Below are 16,971 nucleotides of genomic sequence, written 5' to 3'. Positions count from 1 at the left end.
TCCATTTCCTCTGTAGTAAATCTTTTATTGTAGAAGATATCTTCCACTGTATCAAAATTCAATAGAATTGCTTCATCTTTTCTTTTAATGGATCGAAAGTGGGCATCCAAATTATTTATGCTGCATATGTTTTCAATACTGCGTCCAATAACATTTGAGATTGCCTGTGTATCATGAATTAGCGAGCCATTATGCATTAATGCATGTCTGGCAGGTCTGCTATGCGAGCCATTAATTTTTCTAAATTTCTGCCACACCTTTTGCATTGAAGTAGTTTCTGATATACTGGATACATATTTTTGCCACGAATTTATCTTCCATTTAATTGCTTCGTTTCTAAATTTAGCAGATATCTTATTAAAATATGGTTCCATAATACTGATTTCTATGGCTATATCAACGAGTTTGTTTATGGTATTTCCCAGCATTAGGGGACCCGTACTCACATTTTAAAATTTTTTTTTAAGGTTTCTAATTTTCTTCTAATTGCATGCGTTTCACTCACTAATTGGGTTAAAGTCTCTGACCACCAAGGAACCGAGTGTCTCATTGGTCGGACATTCGTCAGAGGCATAGATTTGTTAGCTGCTTTTTCCGAAGAAATCATTTGTTTCATCCTGATCTTGTGAATAATTGAAGAAAGGCATTTGACCCGTATAAAATTTAAACTTATCCTAGTCAGCTTTATTTGTATTATAACTTTGAATACGAGTAGTTGGTGTATGTCCAAACATGGTAATCAAAATAGGGAAATGGTCACTGCCATATAGGTCATCTAGGACGTTTCATTCAAACCTATCAATAATATTGTTGGAACAGAGTTACATCTGTTGATGAATGTGTTCCATGAGTTTTTGAATAGCAAGTGCTCACATCTCCCTCGTTTGATACACAGAGGTTATGATAATTTATTATTTGTTCAGTCTTGGACTGTTTGTATCAACACTAATACAGTTCGTGACCCAAAGGGGATTGCGGGCGTTGAGGTCTCCAGTTAATATGAAATCCTCTTGCATATCTGGCAAATCTGTGAGTAAATTTTACAGATCATAGTTGCAAGAAGGTTGATTATACATATTGTAAATATTAAAGTTGTTATCATTCAGATGTAATTTAACCCCAGATAATTGAAACTCTGAAGTTTTAATTATCATGCCATCGTAAGTTACTTTATTATGAATAAATATATCGCATTTCCTAATGAATCAGAGTTAGGTTTCTGTTTAACTGCGCTAACATTACTTTTTTGATTAGGTTTCGATTCTTTAAATATTACTTCCTGATGTTTACTTTGATTGTGATGTGCTTTATTATCATTTGGATTATGGTTAGGTTTTTCTATAAATTTTTCAAGATGAACAGTGCCTGTTGCACGCTTTATAAGATGATCAACACACATACAGCCAGTATTTGTGTTTCTAGTTTACCATATTGGTTTTCATTCTTTTTTTTGACAAAGTTATCGATTACATTATTTATTTTGTGTATATTCATGTTCTTAATATCATTAATTTCAGATAAGAAGCAATCATTGCACTTACAAGAGATTTTGTGGGCAGTTTTATTCTCGGTTGTTTTGTGAGAGATCATTGATTTTCCAGTTATGCCTATAACTGGAGAAAGATTTATTTCTTCAAGGGGTGCATTGGTAATTGGATTTTCTTCAATTACTTGCGTATCAGAAGGATTCTTATGGGCCTCGACCTTTACCACATGTTTAATGGCTTCACTAATTATTATATTGAGTTCAGATTCAGTGACTTGGAGTTGAGGCAATGTATCTGTTTCTTCAACAAGTCGATTTGGTACTTCAACCAACAAATCTTCCTCCATAATAACATTAGAAGAAACCTCTTCAGGTTCACCCAAACATTCTTCTTTATTAGATTTTTTATTTTTATTTTGGAAGGGTTGCATTATCAAGGACCCGTTTTTATTCTCTCAGGGTTGGATTTTGGGGGTTCAAGATCAACCATATCCACTTCGGAGAGATCTTCTATATCTTTGGAAGTCTCCTTAGTGGTGAGTATCCCAAATCTGTTTTGTATTGGCGTAAGAGTTTCTTGTTTATTTTTAGCGCTTTAAGTGTCATTGCTTTTTGCATTTTCATTTATTTTCTAATTGGTATACTTTTTTATGTCTTAAATGAATAATGAGGCGTAGCTGTATTAGTACAAGAATAATATGGTCCAGGGTGACTCGATGAAGAAGAGTTAGTGGGGTTATGATTCTGCAAATTAGGTCTTGTGGAAGAAAGCAGTTTTTGAACCATCAGTCGAATCACATGGACTGGATAAAATACTTGAATAAGTTGTTCCTCTGGTATTATTATTTCCCAAGAGTTTTTTTCTGACGGCTCTAAAGGTAATATGCTCATTATTAGCTGTTTCAATTAGAGCCTATTCCACTTTATATTGGTGACATTGTCTAGAGTTCGAAGAATGAACTCCCTTACTATGGAAACAAAATTTCTCTTTTATGCATTCTGAAGACAGGTCATGGAACTGAGCAGTTCAAACATCTTTTCTCATTGGTGCATCTGACACTGACCTGGCCAAAATCATAGCACCTATAACACTACATGGGCCTTGGGTGAAATTTTTTGACATGGATGTTTAAGTGTAATTTAATATAGTCAGGAAGATATGGTGTGGAAAACACCAATAAGATGGCATTGCTATTTCATTTTAGTTTTTTAACAGTAGGAGGGCACCTCTTCAGTATGGCCCCTTCTGAAAACTCACAGAGATCACCACAATAAATTATTCCCTTTGCATGTTTGAGGGTGTGGTGGGGAAAGACACTCAGAATATTATCCGAAGAAGAGGATGTAAAATTATTTAATAATACTGCTTGAGTCTCATTGCCAGCTTTTATTAGTATATTATCGCCATAGCGTTTTAAATTTCTTTGTGGGTTGATACCAATTTCTTTTCTAGATGGAGTGATCCTGTTTATTGCCTAGGTCGTCAACAGGGTTTTCGTTACTCATGTTGGTAGAGGTCGTCAACAGTGTCTGGGGTTCGCCATAGGATCCAGGGGTAGAGGAAACATCATCAATATTAGTTTATTTTTCGGGGGTTGGTTGGGGGGAGGAATATTTTAGAGGAGGAAAACTTTCAGACTGCCTGTTACCTTAAAAGAAACTTCATTAACCTTCCATGAAATTAATTTCACTACCAATGACACCAGTGAGAGCTGACTCCCAAATGTCCACTCCATACCCTACCCCGAAGGGATGGTAGTACCACCATGATTAGAGTGGCTCAAGTGTAAGTCAACCTGCTTGATAGGATTGAGAGCATTTCAGGAATACAATCATTCCCACTTTAATCATGCGAGGGCCAATTTTGGTACTGAGATAGTTCAGCATGCCAATAAAAAGATACTGACATTCTTATGGTCCAAACACTCGGGTATTTGGTTAGATAACCACAGCTCCCACAATTGGTTTTGAAAATAATTCCAATCCCAGCAATGGTATTCCTTCCCAGAAATCAAGACAGTGAAAGGAGGATAAGAGGTTGGATAGCAAGGTGGGAGAGAGTTGGTTATATTTGAGGGAGGTTGAAGTAATAATAAGAAGAAGAAAAAGTATGAGAGAAATTTGGTATCGAACTGAGGAAAAATCGTCTTCGTATATCTGGTCAATGACTGTTACTATCGTTTGCGTTAAGAATCCTTGTTTTCATACGAGGTAACGTGCCACACACAGCCATACACGATGTGTATAACGCCCGTGGTCTTGACAGTCGTGTGTTTGCAGCCTTTGTGGAGGTTTATTCAGTAATTACAATTATCTACACTTGGGTAAGTGTTAGACGTAGTCGTTGTGTTTATCTATATGTTGGAATAACTGTTATAACATATAATGTTGTGCACAATAATCTATATATTATATACTATATATTATATACTTATCTACGGCAATGTTTGTAGGGATGGCGGCGGCAAACAAAGACAACTTTGTTGAGCATATAATTCAAAGAGGGCGGATTATTGGTGAGTGGCAGTGTGGTGTTCCAACACGAGATATTACCATCAACATTGGAGTGTCAGCACGCACAGTCCAAAGGTGGATATTAAGATGACAGGAAGAGGGGACATTGGCAAATAGACCAAGGAGAGGACGACCACGTGTAACAACACGACAAACGTCGAACAAATCATTGCAGCATCCAGAGCAAACCCCAAGAAAGCAGCGGTAACCATCACACAAGAATTGCATCTCCCGTACACTCCACAGACAACCAGACGTCGGCTGAGGGAGCGCGGGATCGGTTGTCATGTTCCGGCGGTCAAAGAAGAGCTAAAGGAATGGCACTGTGACGCTCATCTGAGCTTTGCTCTGCAACATCTCGTTGACGATTCCGATTATTGGAAAAATGTCATCTTTAGTGACGAAACTTACTTTACGTCGGTGGAGGCCACAGCAAGGCATGTTTGGCGACGCATCGGCACAAGATATGATGTTAGCAACATTCAAGAGAGCCAGGAGCAGCAGGGTTGGAGTTAATTACTGGGGCTGGATGTCGAGTCACGGCCCAGGGGAACTAGTAAGAGTGAACGGCAAGTTGAATGCCAGGGAATATGTATTACTTCTACAAGATGTGATGCTGCCAACAGCAAGAGCCATGGCAATCCCTGACAGCGAACCCATCATCTTTGTCCAGGACAATAACCACATACACACAGCCCACACTGTGACCGAGTGGTGCAGGAGGCACCCTGAAATTCAGGTAATGAACTGGCCTGCTAAAAGGCTGTGATATCTACTCCATAGAAAATCTAGTGGGGATAATGAAACAAGAAATAAAAATGGGACCAGAACGGACATGCGATACTATTGACCGATCAGTGAGAGAGGTGTGGGAATCCTTGCGACGCTGACCAAACATTTGCGAACGCCTCTTGGCCTCCATGCATACCCACCTGAACGAGGTAATAGACGCCCGCGGTGGTTGGACCCGCTATTAACGAGGTCATTAATTTGTTATGCAGATATACGTATTCATACTCGTAAGGTGTATGAAGTTGCACATTAAGTAAAGTTTATTTTTATTTTTACATGCAATAAAATATTCATGTAACGAATTCAATTGAATTGTTACCCGTTACCCATGTTATTTATTTTTTTATGCAATATAATAGCATCTAAATCCTGTACTAGATTAGTATACTCAGTAATGTGTTCGTAGCATGGAATAATAAAATATTATCCTTGTAAAATTGATGCTTTGATGAATCATACAACTCACGATAATAAAGCCTGGTGTGTAACATCTTTGTGACCAGATTCGTATACTATTGGTAATAAATGTAATTATAGGGCAAAAACAGATGCAGCCAAGCCCAAGTTGGTAAAGTAGCCATTTATGGTTTTGTGATCCTTGGTCACATCCAAATAAGATATCAAACGTTTACCATAATTCAAATAGTGGATCCAGGTTAATTAAGACAGAGGGCAGAAGGACAGATGGAGAGAGAGAGAGAGAGAATACAGCTGCTTATAGGATAATGAAATGGAGGATAATACCGTCTGGATAATGGTAATATGAATAGTCAGTTCCAACAATATTTAAGGCTTTTTATATAGACAGTATGATAACGATTGAAAACAATACGATGTGATAAGATTTCATAATCATTTTCCAAAATACATACGATAACATATTAATTAAAGCAAATGGTCTCAAATGTCTAAATTAGATTAATAACTAAAAAGGAATAAAAGTTCTCTCTCTCTCTCTCTCTCTCTCTCTCTCTCTCTCTCTCTCTCTCTCTCTCTCTCTCAACATATGCAATTCTTTCGTTACCGTTCCTGTACTCTTATTATATCTCAACCCCATCCCACCTCCACCTTCTCTCTCTTTCTTTGTCCATATATATTTCATTCATTATTGCATTTCTGCCTGACTACCGTAACTTCGCTCCTCCTCCCATTCGAACTACTCGAACTATGTATCGGTTGTTTGAACGTGGGCCACTTTCAGGGCAAGAAGGGCATGATCACTCCGAGCCAGGCCTGGTGGGGCGACAGCGCTTTTGTAACTGGCTGTACCTACTGTTGCCTTCTGTACATAGAATAATATCAACGTAATATGAAATTACGAGAAAATTATTAGATGTATTTCAAACTATCCTATAATAGAAATTGGATCTTCCTTTTTATCAGTTCATTAGCTGAAATGCAAATACAAATCGCTGTGTACGATGTTCCTTTTCCGCAAATAATTTCTGCATCACCCTGTATCTCTCTAGCCATCGATACTGGAGTAGTAAGAAGCACTCGACTTGTTTTATAAATGAGATACAATTGAAATTGAGCTTAAATCTGATGCAGTACGCATTAGATACTTATCTGGTTTAGTGTTATTGAAGAATTGGGTTCAATGCCTTATGATAAGGTGAATGATAAATAGGTTAGAGTGACCACCGGATTGGCAGCCGAGCGCGAAAACCACTAGTCCAGCGAGGAACTTAGATTGTATCATGACCTCGGAAAATAATTTTATGTTGAAGACCAAGCTATCTGAAATACGTCCTATATTCATTGAGCTATTACTACTATAATTCTTATCTCTAGGTTCTTTTTGCGTCTGTTTAAAGGGGAGATGGGGGGAGAGCTGTTACAAAGGCTTAGTGGCTGGGAATCTAGAGTACTTACTGTTGCTCTATGTTCATATAATGTCAACGTAATATTGAGCTTAATTGATGGAAATTATTAGGAGTATTTCAAACAATCTAATAATGGAAATTAAATAAAAACATCCCATTTTTCCAATTCATGGCTGAAATGCGAATACTCTCGCTATGTATGATGTTACTTTTCCGCAAATAACTTCTGCGTCACCCTCTCTCTCCGGAGCCATGAATACAGGGGTGCCAACTAACTTTACTTGTTTTCTTTAAATGAGATACAATTGAAATTAAGTTTAGATCTGCCGTAAGGAGAATCAGAGACCTCTTTAGTATCATTGATATTGAAGTTCAAGGCCTCAGGATAAGGTGAATGATGCATAAATTAAGAGTGATGAGGTAGAATGGTACTTTTTCTGCCACCCTGTATTTGTCCGGGAAAGTCGAAGGATCTTAAAACAATGCATTTTTAATTTCATTTTGACAAAAATCATAATATATACATCAAGTCCCTTGCTCTGGAAATCGAAAACAAATAGAGCTAGAAATTAATTTTACTTAGTAACGTGTGTCTCCATGTAGCCAAAAGACATTTGGACGGCGTTGTATTTCCATATGACTTTTGTGGAATAATTTTTTTTTTCACTCTGTAATCATTGTTCCATGTCACAGAAGCCTACGCAGTAAACCAGAGTTTTTGAATCACCCTGTATAATTATTTTGGCGGGAATAACCAAGGAAGCTAAAGTGCCTCCTTGCCTTCCACGATCAATGTTAAAGCTTTCAGATAAAATTAAGATATAAGTAACCTTTTTTAGGTCCTCTGACCTCTCAGACATTTTCGTAATAGGGCCTTGTTTCTTTTGTGTACCTTTTATGCTTATTGAGCCAATACTTAACGAATTCCCATCCCTCAGCATCTTTTTGTGTCACTCTGTAGTAGAGGTAACTTAAGGTTTAGAGGCAGGGAATATATGGGACTAATACTGTTCAAATAAAATACTGAATTGCTAGAATATAAAAGGACTCTCCTTTAACTGATAGAGCCGAAGTACAAGATCGCCATCTCATTCAGGTTCCTTGACCGCAAAAAGCTTCTGCATCACCCTGTCTCCGTAGCCAAGGATACTGGAGTACCAGGCATTTTACTTAAGACTAATATGATACTCTAAAATGAAGTTTACATCTGCTGTTAGGCGTATCAGAGACCTTCCATGTGTTACTGTAATTGATGATTCGGCAGTTTACTAGAGATTATGGCCTGGTGTTAACGTGAACGATGAAATAGCTTAGAGCGGCGTTTTAGAATGGTACTTTTTTGCATCACCCCGTATTTGTAGCTGACAGTCTAAGGATTTTAAAACAATGCATTTTCAATTTCGCTTAAAGTAAAATTATCATGAAAATGAAGTTCCCTTAATCTGGAACTCAAAAAGAAAACCTGAGATTCATTTCTCAAAGTGATTGGTATTTTTAAGAGGTCAAAATACCATTGGATGGTGGATTATTTTCAATAAACTGTTGTTGAACTTTTGTGGAATACTTTTTAATTACCCTGTATTATTTTGGCGGGATGCTTTGTGTTTGAATGATCAAGGACCCTGAAGTTCATTGCATTCCCTCCAGACTCAAAGTTTTCAAGTAAAATATAGCCAATATTTAGGTTTTTAAAGGTCCTGGGACCTTCAAAACAACGCCATAATACGGCATTACATATTCAAAATTCGTGTTATGCTTAATTAGCTAGTATTACTGGACTTCCCATACCTCTAGTTCATTTTGTTCACTCTGTACATGTTGGGGTTGGGGCGGGTGGAGGGGGAGGAAGTGGCGATGGCGGTCTGATGTTTAAAGGCAAGGACTTTATAGTACTTAATGCAGCTTCGTGTGCAAATACATTGAGAGTAATATTGAACTGAAAAAAATGACTTAATTGTATTTGAAACTATCTAATATGAATGAGGAAAAGTTTTTTCCAGTTGATAACATCGAAATGTGAATATAAATTACTATCTAGGATGGTAACTTTTCTCCAATAACTTCTGCCTGTCTCTCCCAGGAGTAGCAAGCACTTCTTATCTTACTGAATTAGATACAATCGATTTGGAATTTAAATACTCTGTTAGGCCTAACAAGAGGCCTTACTAATATTTTTGTGATTAATAATTGTTACTCTAGCTTAGTACTAGTACTTAGTACTTAGCAATATAGTACTTTGTGTATCACCCTGTATTTGCTTTTGAAACCGAAGGATCTTAAAAGCAATGCATTTTTATTGCGTACCAAGTAAAATAATACTGCAAAGGAAGTTCGCTTGTTCTAGATATCGAAAATAGATCCTGAACTTCATTGTTCATAGCAAATATTTTCAGTTTAACTATTGCCAGGTACTTTTTCTCACATTGTAATTATTCATCTTTGTCTGAAAAGACAACATAGTAAAGCAGAGATTTTAGTCACCCTGTATTATTTTGGCGGGATGGAGCGTGTTGGAATGATCAAGGACCTTGAAGTACCAGGCTTTGTATAATAACTGTTAACATTTTGAAACCAAAACAAAAGCATAATTAAATTTTTATGAGACCCAGCGACCTTCAGAAACTAATTTGAAATCTATCATACAATTCGATTTAACTTTTGCGGAATACATTTTTGGCAACTTCCTTCATGACTGATTTTGTCATAGGTGCACATGTAGAATATACCAGAGTATATCTGGCAATTATTATTGGAAAAATGTTTGAAATATGCTCTTCACAAATGGATTTTGACTCGACTTTGTTTTTGTATTTCCCGAAGAAGGCTTTGTAATCTGAATGGCAAAGATAGCTTATTACACCATGCATGATTATGCTATCTATGGAATATTATTTATTGTTAAATAACACTGGGGACAGATTAAGAACCATGTGTGTGTGTGTGTATGTATGTACGTATTAGTTCACATTTTTCCTGAATGTATTACAAGACAGCACGTTATTCATTTAATATATCATAGCATCATTAGGGTCTAAATGCTAATGTGTAACTATGAATTAGTCTGTCTCATTTGAAATTCTGAATCTTTGTAGTACCCAAAGTTTTTCACCCTGACATTGGATTTTAAAATTACGCTGCAGCAGAGAAAAGATATTGAGGATAATATTAATTTTTAAACCGATAAATTTCAAGGTAATAGATTTTACTCTCTTATAATGGTCGGGAAATATGACTTTCAGATCAGATCAGTGTGAAGGTTTTCATTTCAAATTTGGAGTGTAAACGAATAGTAAATTCGTGTATTCAAAATAATCGAGTATAGATGGCGCCACTTGTCTCCAGAGGCCAGCACCGGAGCAGAGAGATTCCTTTGTTTCGGTTTCCTTGTATGAAATTAAAACTGAAGTGCTTCTGATTTGCGTGCTGTCACCATTTGGTCTAGAGTCCTCCCAAGGAAACGTATCACAATTACTCTTGAGATATGGTTTATGGGAAGTTTTTGTGGCGAGAAAAATTTAAGGAAGGATTGAGGATTATCTACATGTTGAGACGTAGAAATGAAAGCCTTGTTCATCGTACTTTAATTGAAATGGAAGATTGTTCATCGTCCGCGAATTGAAATGGGAGCTTGTGCATCGTATGTGAATTGAAATGGAAGCTTGTTCACCGTACGTGAATTGAAATTCTTGTATAACAATATTTGTAAGTACAACAGTGTGTCGAAGGTGAGGTATTGATATATAAGAATTTCCTTTGAGCAGGCTCAGAATAGCTACTTAACTGGAGGTGTTTAGTTTAGTCTGGTGTGGATAATGGCCTTGATTGCGTCATGCGTTGGAAGGGATTTCCAGTTACGGTAATACGCAAAGGAATTCATTTAATTCGTCGTTGAGAACCTTATACTTTGAAGATCAGTTGGAGAGATATGAAAGTTACCTGAACACCAAATCTTCATATCAGTCTGGTATTTATTGTATTTTGTCTCGTGGAATAACAAATTGGCTCTGCGTTTGTGTAAAATACTTCACCGTAACTCTAGGGTAACTATGCGTAAAATTGTTTGTGTAAAGGTTGGTTTTGAAGTCACGCTTTCATTTCATTCTTGGTGTTTTCATGTATCGTCTTGGGTGGAACTGTGTGTATTTACGCAGGGACACTCCGAGACATTTTATGGGGAGGCGAGCGAAGCGAGCCAAAGCAGCTGGGAGAAAATTTATAGAATATGAGCAATTGTAGGATCATTTTAAAGGCACTTGGAAATGCAAATTTACACTGGATTTAGCTTTGTCCTGCCATAGCAGCAATAGTTAAATTTCGCATTTTGACTAGATATTTTGGAATAGATCTTAGTAATTGTTCCGCCTCGTTTATTTCCTTGTGAAATGACTTTTTCTTTGGTATTTTCGTTGCTTATTAAGAATTTAGTATTTTTTGTCGGTCGCCTGTAATTAACCGCCTTTCCCCCAGGGGCCAGTACTAAACACGGCGAAATACATTAGAACCCCAAATTCCTAGTGACTTACGAATTCCTGGGACCGTTCGTTGCAGTCCGTGCGGAGTTGTTACTTAGGAATACCTTTATTGTAGTTTGTTTATTTTTCCCCTTTTAATTAAACGAGTGAGATGGACGACGTTCAGGGCACACAGACTCCACCTGTTGAGATGTGATTATAGGAACCCTAATCTTACTTATGGCATATGCAACGTCAGTGTTACCTCTTAAGATCTATTTGGTAGATCTAGGGTACTTATCCGCGGCGGCTTAGACTATGGCAGTCGCAGTTTTTCTATGTAGTTTTACCTACTGAACAAGAATTTTAAGTAATATTTATTCGGACGACTGTAATTTACCCCCCAGGGGCCAGTACTAAACACGGCGAAATACATTGGACGGCCCCCAATCCCTAGTAGATGTCGTATCCGCGGTTACGTTCCTTGCAGTCCGTGCGGACTGCTTCTGTAGAAATACGCACTAAAGCTGAATTCATCGTTCTTAAAGGTATTTAATCTAAATTTGTTCAGTTAATTGAAATAAAATTAAAATATTTAAAATTTATTGTAGTTCTGATTTAATGGCGAAACTATAAGGGAAATTAAATTGTGGAGTTGTAGAATAATAAGTAAAGTGCATAAATAATTTGGTTGTGTATCAATTGACACAGAATGGATCGTAAATTATTTCATTCAAACTTCTTTTACAGATTTAGGTGACGAACATTCTTAGCACATGTCTGTCTCCAGACGATTTGAAACCGGCCACGAACAAGACATTTTGTAGCACGTTCAAGTAGCGTCCGTTCTGAAGGCGCATGCATGAACAGGGAGGATTACGGGCTGCTCTATGAGCAAGAGCCCGTGCTGGCATAAGACCAGCTTAATATCCAACAACAACAGAACAGGGAGCATATTGAAGGAGCAACTAACGAGAAGTAGCCAATTTGAAAGCACATTCAACAGAGAAGCCTTGCATCCGTCAAGTAAGTTTCCAAATCGATTTTTTTTCATTGTAGATTTTTATTAGTTTAGATTATTGTAGGGTGATTTAAAGAACTGAATACGGGTCTCATTTTATTTGAAATTACTCTTAACTTAATTCCTAACTGAAATATCAAAAGGTTTGAAAAATAGGACTGTTCAAGTCCCCTTTTAGTTCAGGGACAATCTCAAAACGATCATAAGTTCTTTTTGACCTTCAAGTTCCTGGTCTACTAGTAATTTTTTTGTAGCATCATAGAATTCTGATTTGCACTTAGATATTCTACATCTCCTCCGATAAACTTTTAATTCTGGATTGCTGAATGGAATAAATGTTCGTGTGATTGCACGAATGCCGGTTATATGTGATTAAAATACTTTCATTTGAACTGTTTTGTGTTTAACCAAAACTTGAAATGATTTTTATGCAAGAAACTTAAAGGAATTTACAGTGGATAATGGATACAGTCAGGGAAATGGTTTTTATGAAGGGGAAATTTTATTATTTTTCCACAAGGCATTTGAACGAGCATACTTGACTTCTGTAGGTTTTCGGCCCAATGTTATTTGGTTGCTGGTTCAGTTTCTGATATTTTCCATTTTTACATCTTCATATTTATATTAGAGGAAGGTAGAATGAAATGTTTGTATTCCAGGACAGGTGTTAAGGAAAACTTGTAGATTTACTTTTCTCAACACCAAAACAGTTTTCCAGGGTAGTTCACACTTCAGCCTTCCAAAAACGCTTTCCAGGGTTGTTCACACTTCAGCTTTCCAAAAAAAGTTTTCCAGGGTAATTCACACTTCAGCCTTCCCAAAACGCCTTTCCAGGGTAGTTCACACTTCCTTTCCAAAAAAAGTTTTCCAGGGTACTTCAGACTTCAGCCTTCCAAAAGTTTTCCAGTATAGTTCACACTTCAACCTTCCCTTTCTTTAGTAACTGATTGACATTTCGAACCCTTTAGAATTTTTTTTTTTATATGCAGGGTTTTTTTGTCTCCAATGTGAGAAAGAATTGATTTGGTTATACAGAACAGCTAGCAGGCGGTTCGATTGCTTAGTTAGGATTTAGTGATTTGAACTATAGCTATTAAAATCACTATGCTCAAAATGCCTTAAAAGCAATATCACATCTCTCGAAGTAAAATCGACCGGAGCACTATTTCTTGTGGTAGTTTGCAGGTAATAATTTTCATTGTCATTTTGGCTCATTTTTATTTGTTGATGATTATACTTTTGACGCATAGGTCATTTTCCAAATGTAGTATATACAATTCATGAATTCAAAATTCATGAAAATTTGATGGTTAATTAAATCCATCAAAATCCATTACAGATGTGGCCCATGTACAGCCAGTTACAAAAGCGGTGTCGTCCCGCCATGCCTGGCTTGGTGAGATCATGCCCTTCTTGTCCTGAAAGTAGCCCACGTTCAAACAACCATTACATAGTTAGAATGGTTCGAAAGGGAAGAGGAGGGAAATTACGGTAATCACGCAAAGAAATGTAATATTGTATGAAATATGTATGGACAGAGAGAGAGAGCTTTTATTCCTGTTTAGTTATTAAACTGACGGATATACTTGAGACCTTCTGCTTTAAGAAACGTGTTATATATTTTTTGTAAAATAATTATTATGAAATCTTATCACATCGTATTGTTTTTAATCGTTATCACATTTTCTTAATAAAAATGTTTTAAATATTGTTGGAAGTGACTATTCATATTAAAATCATTCAGACGAAAATATCCTTTTTAATAATCCTATAAGCAGCTGTATTTCTCTCTCTCTCTCTCTCTCTCATATTCTGGCCTCTGTCTTATATCGCCTGGATTGACTATTTAAATAATGGTAGATGTTTGATATGTTATTTGCATGTGGCCAGGGATCACAAAACCTTAAATGGCTACTCTACCAACTTGTGCTAAGCTGTATCTATTTTTGCCCTAGATTGACTGGACTATAATTTCCTTTATTACCAATAATATTCGGATCTGGTCACAAAGATGTTACACACCAGGTTTTGTAGCCGTGGGTTGTATAAGTCATCAAAGCATCAAGTTTGCAGGGATATTATTCTATTAATTAATCTCTGCTAATCTAGTACTACAGGATTTGTATTTATGGCGTAACTTAGTTGAGTGACCAGTATTTGAGTGTGATGGGCCTCTTGGCTCTGCCCCTCGCCACCATCTAGGCTACTTACAGAAAGTATTTCAATTTGCTATATTTCTTATATTATAGAATATTTATTATATTTCCGAAACTCTGTGAAAATAAATGTGAAATGAAATGCAGTGAAATGTGTGTATCGGTGCATTAACATAATGATGGTGAGGTATAAAGTATGTAGGTGTTGCAAAACCGTATACCTTTAGCATATTATTTAGTGTCAAAATATTTGGTGATAGTCTTCAGACCTGGTCAGATCAGTCACGTCTTGGCTAACCATCTGGTTAATGCCTCACTGTCGTTTATGTTATGAATCCTGGTTCTCCCACGAGGTAATGTGCTACACACAGCCATGGACGAGCTGTATAACGCCAGTGGTCTTAACAGTCGTGTGTTTGCAGCTTTTGTGGAGGTTGATTTGGTAATTACGATTATCTACACTTAGGTAATTGTTAGTCGAGGTCATTGTGTTTATCTATACGTTTGGAATAACTGTTCTAACATATTGTTGTGCACTGTAATCTATGTATTATATACTTATCTATGTCAACGTATGTAGGGATGGCGGCAGCAAACAAAGGCAACTCTGTTGAGCATACAAAGATAATCTCAGTAACCATATAACGCTATGTGCCAGTCGTGATGGCGACTTACAATCATTGATATTAACTGCTATCAGTAAAGGTATTACTATTATAAATGTTGAAAAGCGAACCCGTCAAGACTTCAATTAAGGTCACCCAATGTCACCTGTCCCTATCACCTTCAACCCCCACCTTGTTATAAATATCCTTCTATCGCCCACATCATGTTCGGGATTTCAATGTCTTACAGTTATTATGAGATAGTTCTGATGGATGTTTTTTGGAAGGTAAAACAATACTCGGATGACAGTATTTCATACGCCATTTATTTTCCTAATTTTCCTAATTTTACAAATTTTCATTACAAAAAACAAAAACATGGCTATATAAAAGACTAATGAACAGGAGATATCGAAAGTGGTGGGTTTCTTGAATAGCTTGGAGGGGGAACACCAACAAGGTGTGTTGGACATTACTACTGAAGCCACGAATAAAGGCGGAGTGAGTGAGCAAGCGAGCCGGGAGATCAGGGGGTGGCGGTGGGGTTGTGGGGTTGGAAGAATAGCTGAGACGTGACCGATCTGACCAGGTCTAAAGACTGTCCCCAAATAATTTGAGACTAAATATGTTATACAGTTTTGCAACACCTACATAATTTATACCCCACCATCATTATATTAATGCACCGATGCACACATTTCACTGCATTTCATTTCACATTTATTTTCACAAATGTTTCGGAAAATATAAGAAATATTCTATAACATAAGAAATATAGTAAATTGAAATACTTAATATAAGTAGTCTAGATGGTTGTCAGGGTGGAGCCAAGAGGCCCCATCACACTCAAATACTGGTCACTCAACTAAGTTATGCCATAAATACAAATCCTGTAGTACTAGACTAGCATATCCAGTAATGTGTTCTTAGCATAGATTAAATAATAAAATATCCTTGCAAAATTGATGCAATTTACGGTTTTGTGATCCTTCGCCACATCCAAATAATAATCCAGGCGGTATAAGACGAGAGAGAGGTGCTTATAGGATAAATAAAAAGGATATTTTTCGTCTGAATAATATTAATATTTAAGCCATTTTTATTTAGAAATGTGATAACGATTAAAAACAATACGGTGTGATAAAATTTCATAATAGTTATTTTCCAAAAAATATATAACATGTTTCTTAAAGCAGAAGGTCTCAAGTATATCCGTCAGATTAATAACTAAACAGGAATAAAAGTCTCTCTCTCTCTCTCCCCATATATTTCATTCAATATTACATTTCTTTGCGTGATTACTGTAATCTCCCTCCTCCTCCCTTTCGAACCATTCTACGTAACTTGGGCCACTTTCAGGGCAAGAAGGGCATGATCTCACCGAGCCAAGCCCTGGCGGGGCGACACCGCTTTTGTAACTGGCTGTACCTCTTCATTGCAGACCTTCATGCATCCTTTTCCTGCTTCTCTCAGCCCCCCTCCTCCTCTTCAGTATCTGCAACTAATTCCATCTGAATTTCTTCTGAGAACCTATAGGAGCGTTCTTTTTGACCTCTCGCTTCTGGAGCCTCCTGTCCTCTGGCTTTTCTAAGTTAGCAATTATGCTGTGTATGGCATTCCCAGGATTCTTGTTTAACTCCTCCAGAGTATTCCGTCCTCCACCTGCAAAAGTAGCCTATCTCTTCCATCTGTTTCTGAAATTTTTCTCTTAACTAACTCACTCTCTCTCTCTTTGCGCTTTTACCGGCATTAAGCCTCACTGCTGGGGTGTCATCACAGGGCCAAATCATTGCAGAGGGTTTTTGTTTAGCCAGCAATGAGCGCCTTCCCTCTGCTCATTGGCACTGCTCACCAAAATACGGCACTCCTTGGGGTCTTCTATCGCTCCAAGTCTGAATTTATATATATTCAGAACTTAGAATTTCTTGACAATTGTATTACAAGTTTTCAACTTCTTTTTGAAGAATAACTGTTTGTGGAGGCCTCCTTATATGTACCAGACATTTGGTTCCTCCAAAAGCTTATTACTATTCCTTCTGTTTGATGGCAGACACTCTTGTCGAGGCTGAGGAAAAGACGCTTGAAGCTGGACGTTGGTTTGAGAATCTGACGGAGGCTTC

At 37.1% G+C, this 16,971-nt stretch overlaps 1 long non-coding RNA gene across 2 annotated transcripts in view; it reads left to right on the top strand.

The window, feature by feature from the left end:
- The window catches only part of LOC135195454 (uncharacterized), a 109,755-nt gene that overhangs the window by 78,452 nt on the left and 14,332 nt on the right, over positions 1-16,971 (top strand). Inside the window, exons 2-3 of one of the 2 annotated variants that reach the window (XR_010310130.1) lie at positions 11,477-11,617; positions 11,820-12,095. This is a non-coding gene — a long non-coding RNA (uncharacterized LOC135195454). The remainder of the gene's footprint in view (positions 1-11,476; positions 11,618-11,819; positions 12,096-16,971) is intronic. The other variant, XR_010310131.1, reaches the window with a different exon arrangement.

This window comes from Macrobrachium nipponense, chromosome 16, assembly GCF_015104395.2.
Source record: "Macrobrachium nipponense isolate FS-2020 chromosome 16, ASM1510439v2, whole genome shotgun sequence".
Lineage (NCBI taxonomy): Eukaryota > Metazoa > Arthropoda > Malacostraca > Decapoda > Palaemonidae > Macrobrachium > Macrobrachium nipponense.
Note: the sequence above shows the minus strand (reverse complement) of the source record. Positions and strands in the feature narration are given on the sequence as shown.